The following is a 16,261-nucleotide window of genomic DNA, read 5'->3' as shown; positions in this document are numbered from 1 at the left end:
TATATCACACACTCTATCTGTCCTATGTTATACACGCTCCTATGTTACACATTCTATCTGTCCTATGTTATTCATACTTGTATGGTACACATGATACCCTATGTTATACATACTCCTATGGTACACACACTATCTAACCTATGTTATACACTCTCCTATGCTACACACACTATCTATCCTATGTTATGCATACACCTATGGTACACACACTATCCTGTTATACATATTCCTATATTACACATGCTCTATTCTATGTTATGCATACTCTAATGATTCACAGTCTCTATCTTATGCATATTTCTATATTACCTAGTCTCTTATGAGGAAAAATACTGTTTGTTTAAAAGAAAGACAATCCCCATAATATAGATTATTTTAAAGGATAATATTTTGAGCCATATTTCTTGTATATAGCTACTATTAAATTCAATAAAAAGAAAAAATAAACACTAATTATTGTTTGAAGGACAAATGAAGGTAATGACCCTGTATATTTTAGTGAGCGGTGATGTCCCTAGAAGCCCCCAGGGGGCATCATAGCCTTGTTTTTCCTAAGTGCTTATGCTAACACTGCACAGGACAGGATCCACATTAACAAGAAATGCCTTTTTCTAAGGTAAATATGAGAATAAATGATATTTTCTTCTTAATTTATGTTATCTTGAGCAAGTACTTCCAATCTGAAATAGCTATGAATTTAAAATATTTTTATTGAACTAAAGCATTTTCAAATGAAATAACTCTTAAACCAAAATTTAAAAGAATAAAATGCAATTTTTACTTTATGTAAAAAAAAATTGACACAAGAAGTCAATAATGCATGCCTTAAATATATATGCACACACTATAAATTTACTGTCAAAAGAATAATCACTATGAGTAGCAGCAGTTTCCTTTCAATTGTTAATAATTTGTGGCCTCTAAAACAATATTTTCTAAGCTTATGTTCTCTTATTTTTCAAAACAAGAGCGCTACATTCATACAACTGACACATACTTTTGAGGTATTTAACAAAGCATCAGGAGTACAGGTGACAGCATACTTTTCAGCTAATATCAAATAATGGAATTCGCATAGTTAAAAACACATTTTCAGAGGCTGGAGATATGGCTCAGTGGTTAAGAGCATTTGTACACAGGGCAGTTTACTAACTGCCTGAACTCCAGTTCCAAGGATCTGACCCCCTCAGGCCCCCATAGGAACCAGTACACATCATATATGTAGGTACTCACTCATACCTATAAAACAAAAATGAAATTCCTAATATGTATATGTAATATTCTTTAGGCCCTGATAAATATAATTTAATAGTGAGTTACTGTAATGTCTATGAAAAGAAAAATAGTTAGTGGAATATGCTGCTTGGTTATTTATTTTCAGTAAAATAAACTTGTTTTCATCAATATCCTATGTAATTGCATATATAATGAGTGTTTATATTTACGCATCACATAAATTATCTTGAAAGTATATATTCCAAATTTATCAAACTATACTTTAGAAGTAGGTTCTCGTAATCATTTATACGGAATGATTTTGTAAGGAGTTTTTTAATTCACTTTATTTACTAAATAATCAACATAATTTAATTGAAAGTTCAGTTTGCAATTTAGCTGCAAGTACTTCATCTTTAATCTTCCCGAATTCTATGTCCCAGTGCTTTATCATGTTATCTCTAGCATAAGATAAAAAGGTTCTTACAAAATTCTACATTGAGATGTACTTAAGATCCCACTTGGAAACAGCTTCCTGTGAACACTCACACCACCTAAATTTTTCTAAAATTTTTTTTAAGATTTACTCTTTTAAAATGCGTGTGTGTGTGTGTGTGTTTTGTGTGTGTGTGTCACATGCGTGTGAGTGCCTACAAAGGCCTCAAGAGGACATCAGATGCGTTGTGGCTAGAGTCACAGTCATGAGAGTCTTCACGAGGGCACTGAGAACCGAAGCTGGGTCCTCTGCGAAGAGGAACGCGTGCTCTTAACCGCTGAGCCATTTCTCCAGCTCCTTTTACTAAAATATTGGTAAATCTAACAATAAAAATGATTTTTTAAAGATCTTCTGTTATTCTTCTTTATTTCAATGAGATTATTTTTTTATGTTAAATGTGAAGTCCACTTCAAAAAGATTCCAATTTTAGGAAGATTTTTGTCATGGGTTTCACTCGTTCTTTTATTATTGCTGCTTTAGTTTTGTTTTGTTAGGCTACAACTGAAACTAGACCTCATCTACCACTAACAAACTCCAGACCTTCTAGTAAACTTTAAAAAGAACACTTTATTCTTTGTAAATTTCATATTATACACCCCGATCTTGCTCATTTCCTGTCCCTTTGTATCCACCCTCTGCCCTTGCAACTCGGCCCCCAAAAGAAAAACAAGCGAACAAACATCATCGCAGAAGCTGCAGTGTCACACAGTGCATACACCCCTTTGAACAAACAGCTTTACTTGAAAAGTTTACTCCAATGAGTCTGTTCTAGGCCTCTCTCCTCTGCTATGCTATCAATACTGGATCCTCACAGGGACTCCTCTCGGATAACCTGTTTTCGCCCCGTGTCATGGAGATCCTGAAGCTTTGGTTCTGTAGGACCGACCTCTTCACACCCTCCAGCAGTTCACAGACTGGGCAGATGTTGAGGTGGGCCAATTCAAAGCCCTGGATCTGGCACACCATCTCTCCCGCACCCACACCACCAGGGTGAGCTCTCCGGCACTGCCCTGCCTAGCTCACACAGTGCCTCCGCTGGCAAGGGGCAGGGCTCTTTCTCCTCTCGCACCCTCAGGGGCCAGCTCACCTGCACCTTCACCACCAGAGCCAGCTCTCCCAAATGCCATAGCTAGTGAGCAGGGGCCAGCTCTGCACAGCCATTTGTACAGTGCAGACCAGCGACATCCACGTGGCCTTTGGTGGTACCGAGGGCATGACATCCACACTGACCTTTGATGCTGCACCGCCACAGATCTAGACATAATAGTGTCTCAGCTGCGGAGGCAGCCAGGACCTCAGCTGGCGTGGCAGGCTACTCCCATCGGGCTATTCCTCTCCACCCTCGCGTCTCCAGTTCCGCCTCTCCTCATAGAGTTCGAAGCTTCTCTTCCCCTCCCATTTCTCCACCACAAACTTGCACATGGTAGTCATACCTGCAGTGGGTCACAAGACAGCAGGAGGGCCTCTGGATGTCTCCTGCCCATCCGCACTGCACTCCATGGCCGCGGTTGGAACGCTTGTCTGACTTTAAGGCTACACATGCTAGGACAACACTTTGCTTTCTGTTGTATATAAAGACACCCACAAGCAAATCAATCTCCATAAGGTTTATTAACCCAAGCCTCCGGAATTTTCACTGAAAATATTAAGCAAAAAGATTCTCAATGTATTTTTTTTCTAGTTCATAAAAGTTCTGTGCTTTTTAGTAATTGAATGGAAAACACCTTAAAATCTTAGGGCTTTAGTTAAACATGGTGACACACACCTTAAATCCCAGCACTCAGGAGGCAGAGACCAGCAGATCTCTGTGGATTAAGAGCTAACCTGATCTACTTAGCAAGTTTGAGCCCAGCAAGGGATATACACACACACACACACACACACACACACACACGTTTCAAAAATAAAATAAAACCATAGGACTTTAAACTAACTTTCCTTTTAAGTCACTGAAGCATTACTCTCTGGCAACCACAGCCTTACTTGAAAGACACGTGTAATTAGAGATCAAGCAGTTGAGAAAGCTAGTACAATTATCTCTCTTACACTTTGGGTGTAAAGTCATTCTCTTATGGGGTTCCAGGACCATTAAAAATAGACTGATTAAATTAAATTAAATTGGTTAAATTAGAAACCATAGTTGTAACTTGAAAAAGTATCTACTTCAATAAACCAGGTGGGACAGTACCTTAGTAACTTAGAACCATGACTTCAGAGTTCAAGTTACTCTATCCTGTGATTTATAGGGCTACTTTTACCTAAAGATCTTTAAACTCTGCCAGCGTTAACCCATTTCACATTTCTGCAGATTGTTCTTGCTGTTATGTACAGTACAGAAAAGCGCAGTACCCTCTCATAATACCTACCAGTCATATTCAATAGCCCTAAATATTTTGACACACTTGTTTTTTCCCCTTTTTGGAAAGTCTTGGTTGCTGCAAGATATTAAATTTATGACATTATATTGTCATTCAATCTTACATACTTCTATGTATGCCTCTAAGTAACATTTTTACTTCACCACAGTATGATTAAAACCTACAAAATTAACAATGATTCTTAAATATCTTCTAATAATATTTACATTTATTTCTATAGAGAGATTTACAGTTACATTATTTTAACTTGGTCTTGCAGTACTGGGTATTGAGCAGCGGTTTACACATGCTAAGCAGGAACTCTCCCCTGGAACTAGCCCCAGACTGCTCTAAGACAGAATTTACATTTGGAATCAAGGATCCTTTTTCCTTATTTCTATACATTTCTATTTTGAACTCGTCCTTTGGTTATAAGGGCCCTCCATAGATGTGAGTCATTAACTCCGGGCACACTTGTCCAATCCTGAGGGAAGCCTCAGTAGATTCCTGAGTGCTTCCATGATGATTTCACACCAATATGTACAAGCTTTCTGCAGTCTGTTAAGGTTATAACAAAACCCAGAGAAGGAAAAAGTGGGTAGGGAAAACTAACACTAAAGGTCTTTGTAAAGGGCAATACAGAAACCTACTGCTATAGAAGTTTCCTAAAATACATAAAGGGATTTAAATGAAGGCACCACAGAGTGGGAGAGTCAATACCATAGCATATGCTACCAAATAAAAGTCCAGTACCAGGAGTCGGCTACATATTTTTCAGTTGATGGTCAAGGAGGTCTTACAGACACCCACAAACATGATGGGCTATTGCCAATGCTATTGGTTATCCTCCAAAACTAATAGTAAGGTCTTGCTAAAGATACCACGCACTTCTGTCATCTAATATGGAGAACCAAGTCGGTGCTCAACTCGAAGCTTTGCCCCCACTAGCTAGCATTTATAGTGCGGGAAGGTGCTACACGTACTGCCAGGGGAGAAAGCTGTTTCTCACTCTCACCCAGATATGAATTCAGTGGGCCACAATCACCACCGTTCTGGCATGACGTGACCACGGGTGTAGGAGTGGCACAAATACTAGTGGAGAAACCAACCACTGTTTAGTTGGATTTAAGACCTGTTCTGTGAACACAGCGACAGAACAATTCCTAGTTACATACATTCATAGATTGATGCATTGCTCAACCCTCCTTAGAGAAGCTTCTTGCGGCAGATAATAGTTAACATAGAGACCTACAACCAATGTGCAGAGAGTGGGAGACGCTGGGGCACTCCATCCTAAATGGGATGTCTTCAAAATTCAGTGGTCTATGTAGAGGAAGTGGAAAGACTGTGAGAGCCAGAGGTGGTGAATGACTTCAAGGAAACACTTCCCAAATACAGCAGGTCGGATATACGTATAAACTCACAGAAACGGGGACAGCATGCAGGAGACCTGCACAGTTCACTCCAGAGAGAATCCCAGCATGGAGAAGGGGAAGTGGACACCGAGTTCCATCCCTAGCCAAGAAGTTATTTGCAGCTGACCGCTTCTGGGAGAAGGAAAATTAGTTTTCTTCTAGGGTGTGGCCCAAGCATGCCACCCACACTTCAGGGCAGGCCTCATTCTCAGGTGACTAGCTAACACAAATCAGACTCCATGGGGTTTGTGCTGGGTTTTGTTGTTGTTGTTGTTGTTGTTGTTGTTGTTGTTGTTGTTGTTTTTGAGACAAATTATGAGGTTGAGTGAGTAGGGGAGGGGAATATAGAAGTGGTTAGGGTAGGGAAGAAATATGATCAAAAGCTATGAAAAAATTAAATATGTTTAAATATATTTGATATATTTTATGTCAAATAGATTTGTATACACACATATATGTACATATGCATATATACCTATGTATATATTGTATACATAATTATATGTAATATACACATATCATATATTTATATATCAAATACACTTGTTATAAAATATATATTATAAATATATATTTAAAGAAGAAGGAAGACCAATGTGTGAATACTTCATTCCTCCTTAGAATAAGGAACAAAATACCCATGAAAGGAGTAACAGAGACAAAGTTTGGAGCTAAGATGAAGAGATGGACTATCCAGAGACTACCTCACCCGGGGATCCATCCTATCATCAGCGACCAAACCCAGACACTATTGCATATGCCAGCAAGATTTCACTAAAGGGATCCTGATATAGCTGTCTCGTATGAGGCTATGCCAGTGTTGGCAAATACAGAAGTGGATGCTCACCGTTATCTATTGGATGGAACACAGGGCCCCCGGTGGAGAAGCTAGAGAAAGAACCCAAGGTGCTGAAGGGGTCTTCAAGGCTATAGATGGAACAACAATATGAACTAACCAGTACCCCCAGAGCTCGTGTCTCTAGCTGCATATGTAGCAGAAGATGGCCTAATCGGTCATCATTGGGAAGAGAGGCCCTTAGGTCTTGCAAACTTTATATGCCCCAGTATAGGGGAATGCCAGGGCCAAGAAGTGGGGGTGGGTGGGTAGGGGAGCAGGACAGGGGGAGGTTATAGGGAACTTTCTGGATAGCATTTGAAATGTAAATAAAGAAAATATCTAATAAAAAAAGTTGAAAAAGAAAAAATATATATTTAGTTATTATGTTCTAAATATATACATATTTAAGTATACATAATATAATAATACATATTACATAATATAATTTACATTTTAATATTTTATATATTATATAGTGCAGTGGTGTGTGATTCACACCACTATAATTATAATTCAAATAATTTTTTTGGTTCTATCAGCGTCATACTGAAGCTCAGGTTTGATTAATTTGAAACTTAATAAATTTACTTTCTTGATCTGTGTTTCTAATAATTATCCCATATTGAATATAACCTCAACTTAAAACCACTCCCACTATCTCCTTCCTTTTCCATAGAATATTTTAAGTTAAAATTGTAAGCTTTCTCAGTACTTAGAGTACATCTAGAAAATATGAATCCACAGTAAATATTCCAGAACGGACTTTCTATTGTCCTTATCCTAATAAAAAGCTAATTCCAGGCCCTCTTATTAAAGAAGGTAAATAATGGTGCTAAGTATCATTGGATTAAATTCTCTAGTAAAATGACAGACTGAAGCAGGAGAAATGGCTCGTGGTTAAGAGCGTACACCACTCTTGCAGAAGACACGGCGTTTGATTCCCAGCGTGCACAGTGGGCAGCCCACAACTACTGGTAACTCTGGTAAGCACTTGAGTTGGAGAAGGTCAGGCATGGCCACCTGTGCCTGTGACCCAAACATGGATAGGTAGGTCCCACGAGCTTGCTGGCTAGCCAGCCTAGCTGAAACGGAAAGCTAGAGATTCAATGAAAGCCCCTGTTACAAACAAGGCAATAAACCAGAGAATAATGTAGGAAAACACCCAGATTCCCCTGGTGGTCTCTGTGTGCACACCTACCCACGCAGTTTTAGTGCTGGGGAGATAGCTTCGGTTAGTAAAGGGCTTACCACCTAAGCATAAGGACCTGTGTTTAACTGCCAGTTCAGGATCCAGGCATAATGGACCGCACTTGCAATCCCAGCACTGGGTGGGGCAGAGATGGAAGATCCCTGAGGCTCACGGCTAGCCAACTTAAGTTACTCAGTGAGCTCCAGGGCCAGTGAGGGACCCACTCTCAAAAACCAAAATAGAAGCTCCTGAAGGACACTTGAGATGATCCTGTGGCCTCCACACACGCTCACATACATGCATGTGCACACATGTGCCCTCACATGTATGCAGTCATGCACAAAAAACATTGATAGTATTAAATGCATATTAGAAAATAAGGCTGAAAATTAATGAAGCGAGCATTATTCAAGAGAAGTTAAAGAAAAAAGGAAAATTAAAGCCAAGAAAGGAAGAAGGAAGAAGTCAAGCAGAGATTATACAAAAACAGATAAATTGGTAGAATCTTAGAACAAAAATTTAATTTTAAAAAGATTTTATTGAAACAATATTAGAACTGACAGTCCTGGCTTGGGGAAATGGCTCAGTCTATAAAGTCTTTGCACTGCAAGCCTAAGAACTTGAGTTTGGTTTCTGGAGCCTACATTTAAAAAGTCTGGTAGGCTATTGTGTTATAATTCCAGCCCCAGAAAGACAAGACAGAGACCACTGGCTCGCTAGTTGGCTTGGTGAGTTCCAGGCAGTGAAAGAAACCCTGTTTATTAAATTAAAAAAAAATTTAAGTGGGTGGTACCTGAGGAATAGCACTCGAGGTAGTCCTCTGGTCTCCACTGACACTTGGTCCACGTGCACACTTACATGTGCACAGGCACACACACACACACACACACACACAAAGATAGATATGATATAAGATATTATATGGTATATAGATAGACAGACATGGGTGGATAGATAGATAGATAGATAGATAGATAGATAGATAGATACATACATACATACATNAGATAGATAGATAGATAGATAGATAGATAGATAGATACATACATACATACATACATACATACATACATACATAGATACATAGATACATAGATACATAGATACATAGATACATAGATACATAGATACATAGATGATACATAGACAGACAGGTAGACAGACAGATAGATGATAGATACATGCATACATATGTAAACACACACAAATGACAATCCTATGAGAAGACTGATCAAAGCAAGCAGGTAGAAATCATGAACATGAAATATTAAAATATAAAAACATACTACATATTTTTGAATGAAGATTATAAATAATTTTATGAATACAAAATTGAAATTTCCAGTAAAGTGAACTTCGTAGAAAATGCAATTTACCAAAATCATATCAGAAGTTTAAAAAAGATAAATACTTTGTTAACTATTACAAGAAAATGAAATCCATGCCTTCACAGGTCAACTGCACCAGTCAAGTAAATACTATCAATCTTATATAATCTTCCAGAAATTGGAAAAATAAGGGTGATTTTCTATTACTTTTGTCAGACAAAAAATTAGCCTAATATAAAAGGCTGGCAAGGACATTTTGAGAAAGAAAAATTACTAGCAGTAATTCATGAATATAATAGAAATCCAAAGCAAGATATATGTGTGTCAGCAAACAAAATGCAGCAACCCAGAGAGGACGCCACACTGTAAGCAAGGCATACATATTACAGAAATGAAATGCTGGGGCAGCATCCAGAAACTGATCAACGCGTTTCAGAACATTAGTGCAGAGAGAAAACGCATGTTTGTTTGGGACAGTTAATCTTTCTTGGCTGGACGAGACACACCTCTGGGCAAGCCTGTGAGGGTGTTGGTAAAGAGGTTAAACTGGAGAGAGAAAACCTACCCTCTTGTGTGCACTGAGACTCCATGGTCCAGGGTCTTAAGCTGGATAAAAAGAGACACCACAGAAAGTGAACTGAGTACCAGTGTCCCCTCTCTGATTTCTGGCCACAGTCACAGAGTGACCAGCTGCTGCTTTCCCTGACCATAGGACTGTCCCCTCAAACTGTGAGTCAAAGTAACCCTTTAATCCCAGCATTTGGGAGGCAGAGGTAGGTGGATCTCTGTGCGCTTAAGGTCAGCCTGGTCTACAGAGTGAGTTCCAGGACAGCCAGGGCTACCTAGTGAGACCCTGTCTTGAAGAAAACCAAAAACGAAAAGAAAAGAAATGTGGACCGAAATAGAAAATGTAAACAACCTAAATAAAAGTCCGTAGTATCTTTACTATAATATACATATTTTTGAAACCCAAATTCCTGTCAGCATTAGAATATGTAAGTGACTTTTAGTATCTTGTATGGCGATTTTACAGAAGGATATATACAACAGCAAAAACAAGGTAACTATAGCAGTTCTTGATAAATATCCTCAGAGTAACAAGCCAAAGCCAGAGCCAAAAGAACATATCCATAATTCAAAACTAGGAAAAGCTAAATTATAATGGGTAAGCATGAATCCTTGGGTAAATATAAAAAGAACAACAAAAAGTGATCCCCATAAAAATGAAGGAGGAAGGAGAGAGCACTAGAGGGAGCCGTCCAGGGCCTGACACGCCGGTCTACATCTTTATCCTGTAACTGACGGGGCTGTACACTCATGTGATTTTAAATGTATTGATAGTTTATATTTTTTAAATGTCCTTAAAATTCATAGGTGTTAGCAAGAGTATGAGGACTAAGCTCCCCATGCATTGCCTGTAGATGTACAGTTACCATGTCAAGCATTGCAAAGAGCTAAGAATTGGCGGTTTTCAGTAGGCAGACTCCTCCCCACCCTCCCACTACTGCAGGCTACCTACCCTCGAGAAACGCCCCTCAGGGCATAAAGCGGCTCTTCGCAGCATTTGCCTTCCTCTCTGCTTGGGTGGTGTGTGGAGGCAACTTTAGATATTCCTTAGTAGAGGAACTGACAGGTAAAATTTGATGGATACATATTAAATGATAAGCAGCAGTCAGAAGCAACAGCTAAAAGTGCATGATTGACGCTTTAAATACTGTTGAGCAGAGAAGGTCATAAACTTACATCAATAACCTTCATGAAATTCATATTTAAAGCAAAACACATATACAAATATATAATTTTCAGGTGTTCGTACTTCCTATACACGTACATTTATACATACGTGCACCGAATGCTTTCTAGAGTAGGAGATCCCTGTGGGAGGAGAGAACTGGAATGAGGCCAAGGTTGGAGGGATATAAAAGATAAAGAAGGATCGTGGGATGAATGGGGATGGTGACATTCCATGTACGGAAGGATAGAACTGGAAGCCAACTCTTGAGGAGCCCAAGAAGACACAAAAAGTAAGGCAAGTCATTCACGCCACCATGAATAAGCCACAAAGCCCTCGTGCCCATGCAGGGACTTCTCCATATATGAGAATCCTATCACATTTGTTTCTCGGGGTTCCCTATGCAGTGGCTGCTTCCTTATGTCATACCTCCGCTCTTCAAAATGTTAACAAATTAATGTCAGCAAGCTTGGATCTTCCTTTGCAAGACCTACAGAATCTCGTGAGACTGTGAAAGCCCACTTTGGAATTAAGGGATGCAAGCACTTATGTGGGTTTACTAGATACTGAACCTAGGGCCTTATGCATACTGGGCAAGTGTTCTGCCAGGAACTTATATGCTCGCACCCTGATTTTTCTCTTTATCTTGAGGCAGGGTCTCACTAAGTTGCTGAGGCTGGCCTTGATCTCACACTCTAGCCCATATAAGCTTCCATCTTGTAGTTCTCCTGGCTCAGGCCTCTATGTAGCTAAGATTACAGGCCTGTTCCACCAGGCCAAGCCATGTGCATTATGTTACAAAGCATCTCTCGTGGGGGTTGGAGAGATGGCTCGGGGGTTAAGAGCATTGGCTGCCCTTGCAGAAGACAGAGTTCCATTCCCAGCACCCATGCAGCAGCTCACAGCTGCCTCTGTTCCAGGGGATCTGAGGCTCTCTTCTGACCTCCACAGGGACCAGGCGCACACACAGTGAAGAATACAAGGCAGAACATTCACACAATAAAAGTAAAATAAAGATAGAATTTTTAAAAACATACTCACAGTTATTGTATGAATATTAACCAACAGAATCCAAAATGAGATTTTTGGCAAAATTTTAAACAATTCTAGTTGAGTCTAAAAATTCTATATTAAGAATACAAGCTTAAGTAGGGTCTTTTAAAACTCAACATTTGCTTTAAAGGTTAAATACAGTATTTTTTTGCTTGTTTAAGAAGCCATCTTATAAACTAATATAATATCATCAGTGCATAGAATTTTTAAATTTACATAGGTCTTATGTAAAAAATATAATCAAAACATAGAACTTTAGATAAAATTCTAGAACACATTTGCATTTATTCAATTATATATGTGGGGGAAATGGTATATGGAAAATAAATAAATAAAAGCAAAGGCAACCAAGCTGAAACTACAAATAATAGGTTTGGATACAACACCTATACAAGTACAATTTAACTATTTATGGAAATCTAACATGGGGAAGGCACAGTCAAAGAGATGATCAATACAAGACACAGATCTGTCCTTAGGGACCAGAGCCCCAAAGCAACAATGGCTATGGTACTGTTTTATCATCTTTGTTCCTCCTGTAAAAGAGTGTTTTCTATTTATAAAGTGTGCTCTGTTTTTGGCCCAAAATATAATTCTGCAGACTGGGTAAATTATAAAGAAAAGAGATTTATTTTGATTCTGAGTTCTGGTTGAAGAAACAGAAGTCATTGTCTGGTGATAAGCTTCTTGGCTGCTGCTGGCAGAGCCCAGAGAGGCACAAATATTCATAAGAACTTCCAACTCCCTTGTTAAAATGTGAACTTGCATTAATCCAGTTTCGGGTTCATGTTGGACTGGAAGATGAAAATTGGCAATTTATCCAAAATGAAGCGGACAAAGAGACAAAGAAGAAATGTAAAAGAAATGTTAAGAGGCACGGAGCAGTCTGGGAAACCATGTAAAATCAGATGACAGTTTGAGGGACAATATGACCATGAAGTGGTGGCTATGAACATTTCAGAGTTGCTGATAGCCATCCATGGACTCATGGGGTCCAGCATGTTTCCATGTGGCACACGTAGTCCTGTATGTACCACAGTAGTGATGATCAACATTGCTGGCCAGTAAGAAACCTGAAATGAAAACCAGAATGAGCTATCACTGTACATTTATCAAAATGACTAAATAATAATGTACACGGGCTAGAGAGATGGAGGAGAGAATCAACTCCATCAACTTGTCCTGACCTCTGTAGGCATCTGCCCCTCCCCGCGATGTGTGCATGGGTGCGTGCACATGCGCATGTGTGCACATCCACAAACACATACACGGAAGGGGGTAAAATAAATAAATATAAAAATAATAATAGCACACTAATATTGGCAAAGAAGCAGAGAAGCTAACTTGTTCATGTTTTACTAGTGACAGGAATTTAAAATGGCAGGCAGGCCACAAAATAGTTTTGACAGTTATAAAACTCTGGATAAGCTAACCAAAAAAAAAAAAAAAGAAAAAAGGGAAATTACTTTTACACAAAAACCTAAACATAACTGTGTAAGCAACTTTATTTATAATTGAGAAAAGGCTGATGCCAACAGGTAATTAAAGAAATTATGATTTGCACCTTATGGAATACTGCTAAGCAATTAAAATGAGCGGACTATTGACAGCTACTACACAATTTGAATTAGTCTCAGAAGTACACTGACTAGATGTTTGGGGTGGTGGACAATCTCAAAGGTTACATACTGTCGGGCACCATTTGTACAAAGAGTTTGGAATGGCAGTCTCTGTGAACGGAGGAAGGGTTAGTGGCTGATGGCAGAGAACACTACCCAGATGGCAGAGAACCCTGCACAGGGTGGTTGCTCTGAGCCAGATGCACGTATCCGCCCCAGATTCTTCAGCAGAAGCCTAATCACGATCGGAGTGGTACAAGGAGGTGGGTGATGCAGTAAGGAACTCTTACTACTAAGGAGTCTGCACCAGTCTGCACCAGTCTGCACCAGTCTGCACCAGTCTGCACCAGTCTGCACCAGTCTGCACCAGTCTGCACCAGTCTGCACCAGTCTGCACCAGGCATGAAGTCGGCTGTGCCCTCAAGAGCTGTCAGAAATACATCCCTGGAGTCTGCTCCTATTCAGTGTTTTAAATAGACAGTTTGTCTTTTAGTAGTCAGGTACGCAGCACAAAGAAGGATTTGTTTTTTATCTTTGGTGTTTTTTTCATTGAGGAGTTTAGCCCGTGAATATTCAGTTACTGTTGAGAGATGTGTATTAAGTCCTGTAATTGTGTGGTGTTCTGGGTTTTCTTGGTCTTCGCTTGCCTAACAAATGTCTTACAAACATTTTTTTTTTTTTTAAATCGATTTTGGATATGTTTACCACTGTCTTTTATTCATAGTCTTTCCTCAGTATTCTCTGTAGAACCAGCTTACTGGACATGTGTTGCTTTAAGCTGCCTTTGTCATGGCTAGTTCTGTCCCCCCCTCCCCCATTATGACAATTTTGTTCGGTAAGGTAGTCTGGGTTAGTAACTGTGATCCTTTAGAATTTGAAATACATCCTTCCATGGCCTTTTGGCCTTTATCAAGTTCTTTGAAAACTCAGCTGTGGCTTGGCTACGCCTACCTTTATATAGGTCTTGCTCCTTTTCTCCTTAGGTGTGTTCTTTTCTTTGTTTTGGTTGGTTGGTTGGTTGTTTTTTGTTTGTTTGTTTGTTTGTTTTTTGAGAGGAGGTCTCTCTGCATGTCCAGGACTGTCCTGGAACTCACTATGCAGACAGACCAGGCAGGCCTCGAACTCACAGAGATCTGCCCACGTCTGCCTCCTGAGGGCTGGCAATAAAGGCTCCTGCTATGCCTAGAGCTGGGCCACTGTTACTGCACTTTCTTTTTCTGTCTTGACCTACAACGAGACACAGAGAGTCTCTTTTGTGTTCCTTTCTAGTTGGTCTTCTGCATGACTCTTGAATAAGTTTTCCTAGATTTGGGGGATTTTCTTCTATGATTTGATTTAATATATTTTCTGTTCCTTGGCCCGGAAATTATACTCCTTCTATGGCCATAATTTATAAATTTGGTGTTTTTACAGTGTTCCACAGACCTAGTATATTCCATTCGTGCATTGTTCTTTTTAATTTGTCATTGACTTTAACTGAACGACCTAAATTCTCTACCTTAGGCCTTTCCTTCTGCCATTCTATGGAGAGGCTGTGTACCGATGCTCTTACTGAACTATTGTTCCCAGGGTCATCTCAGCTGTGTTCTTGTCAGTGTTCTCGGCTCTATGCTGGACTCTATTTTTATATCATGAATCGACTTGACTCCTTCCCCTTTTGCTGTTTTCTTTGGGGGGAATTTATTCAGAGTATGACCTGTGTCCTCTCTGAATTCACTCATACATTTAAGTCTTCCTTGAGATCCATTAACATATTTATACCATTCTTTTGAATCCCTTAGAATTTCATCTAAGTCACTGTCATTGGTAACCTCTGCTATGGAACCAGTAATTTTTGAAAGACGTTTTTCTCAGCTTTTTGTGTTACTAGAGTTGTTTACTTTGGGATTTGTCCCTGGAGTTAGTTGACTAGATAAGACTTTCTGGCACACATGAGTTGAGTGGTCATTTATTTTTAGCGTGTGGTACTCCTTCTGTTTCTCAGATCTTGGCTCAATTCAGTGTTGCTCAAACTTCAGTACTAGAAGCACTGAGTGTCAGTCAGTCCATGGATAGGATACCCGAAGACCTCGGCTCAGCTGTGGGGCATGGGTTTAGCCTCATAAACCACTGTGCACTGTGATGGGGGTCGTTCCAAGAGCAGTGACTTTATGTGGTCTTCTAGTTTGTAAGGTACTGTGTGAGTCAGGATGCACGAGGAGCATTGTGCATGTGCCCCAGGTACATGTTGGTAATGTGTCCTCTTGCTTCTCCAGTAAGAACATATGCATGGTAATAGCCGTGTGTACTACAAGTAGGAGAAAGGGCCAGGGTCATCAGGATTCACCAGCAGGGGCACACACAAGGTTGGAGGAAGTCCAAGGTCTCAAGACCTCTAACATGTCTGGCCCAGCACATCTGAAGTGTGCTCCCAGGAGGTTGGAGAGTCAGGGGGCTCTAGTCTCTCTGGCCTCAAGTGGGCATGGCGTAGCAGAAGTGTACTGTGGGAGCCGGGGAGCCTGGGGTTTGTAACCAGTCTGTGTATGAGGTGTGGTCTTCCCAGAGTGGTGGCTGTGTGGAAGAAGATCACAAGCAAGTAGAGCTTAAAATTTTTCCATTATTAAGCATTCTGAGGTGTAATTAATAAATCTGCTTCCCAGAGAAATAAGTTTATTTTTTTAATAAGAATGGCCTATGGAATGACTCTACTACTTATATCCTTGAAATAATTTATTTCACTAATTTTCTAGCACATTCTAAGCTTAGATTGCTTGGTAGCCCCAAGGCAATAAGTAACTAAGCCAGTATGGAAGTCAGAGACTACTTAGTAACATATGGCTATTCAATGTTCTCCTTCATCTATGATAGTAAAATCATTGAAAAGAAAAAACTTCTGTAGTTTTCAAATTGTCTTATGGTACGGATCACACTTAGTTTTTGAAATTTATCAAAATGGTTTAAATTCTTATTTGGAGCTGACTCTCTCTCTCTCGCTCTCTCTCTCTCTCTCTCTCTCTCTCTCTCTCTCTCTCTCTATATA

Source organism: Mus pahari, chromosome 11 (genome assembly GCF_900095145.1).
Source record: "Mus pahari chromosome 11, PAHARI_EIJ_v1.1, whole genome shotgun sequence".
NCBI classification, from domain to species: Eukaryota; Metazoa; Chordata; class Mammalia; order Rodentia; family Muridae; genus Mus; species Mus pahari.
This window is presented reverse-complemented; position numbering follows the sequence as displayed.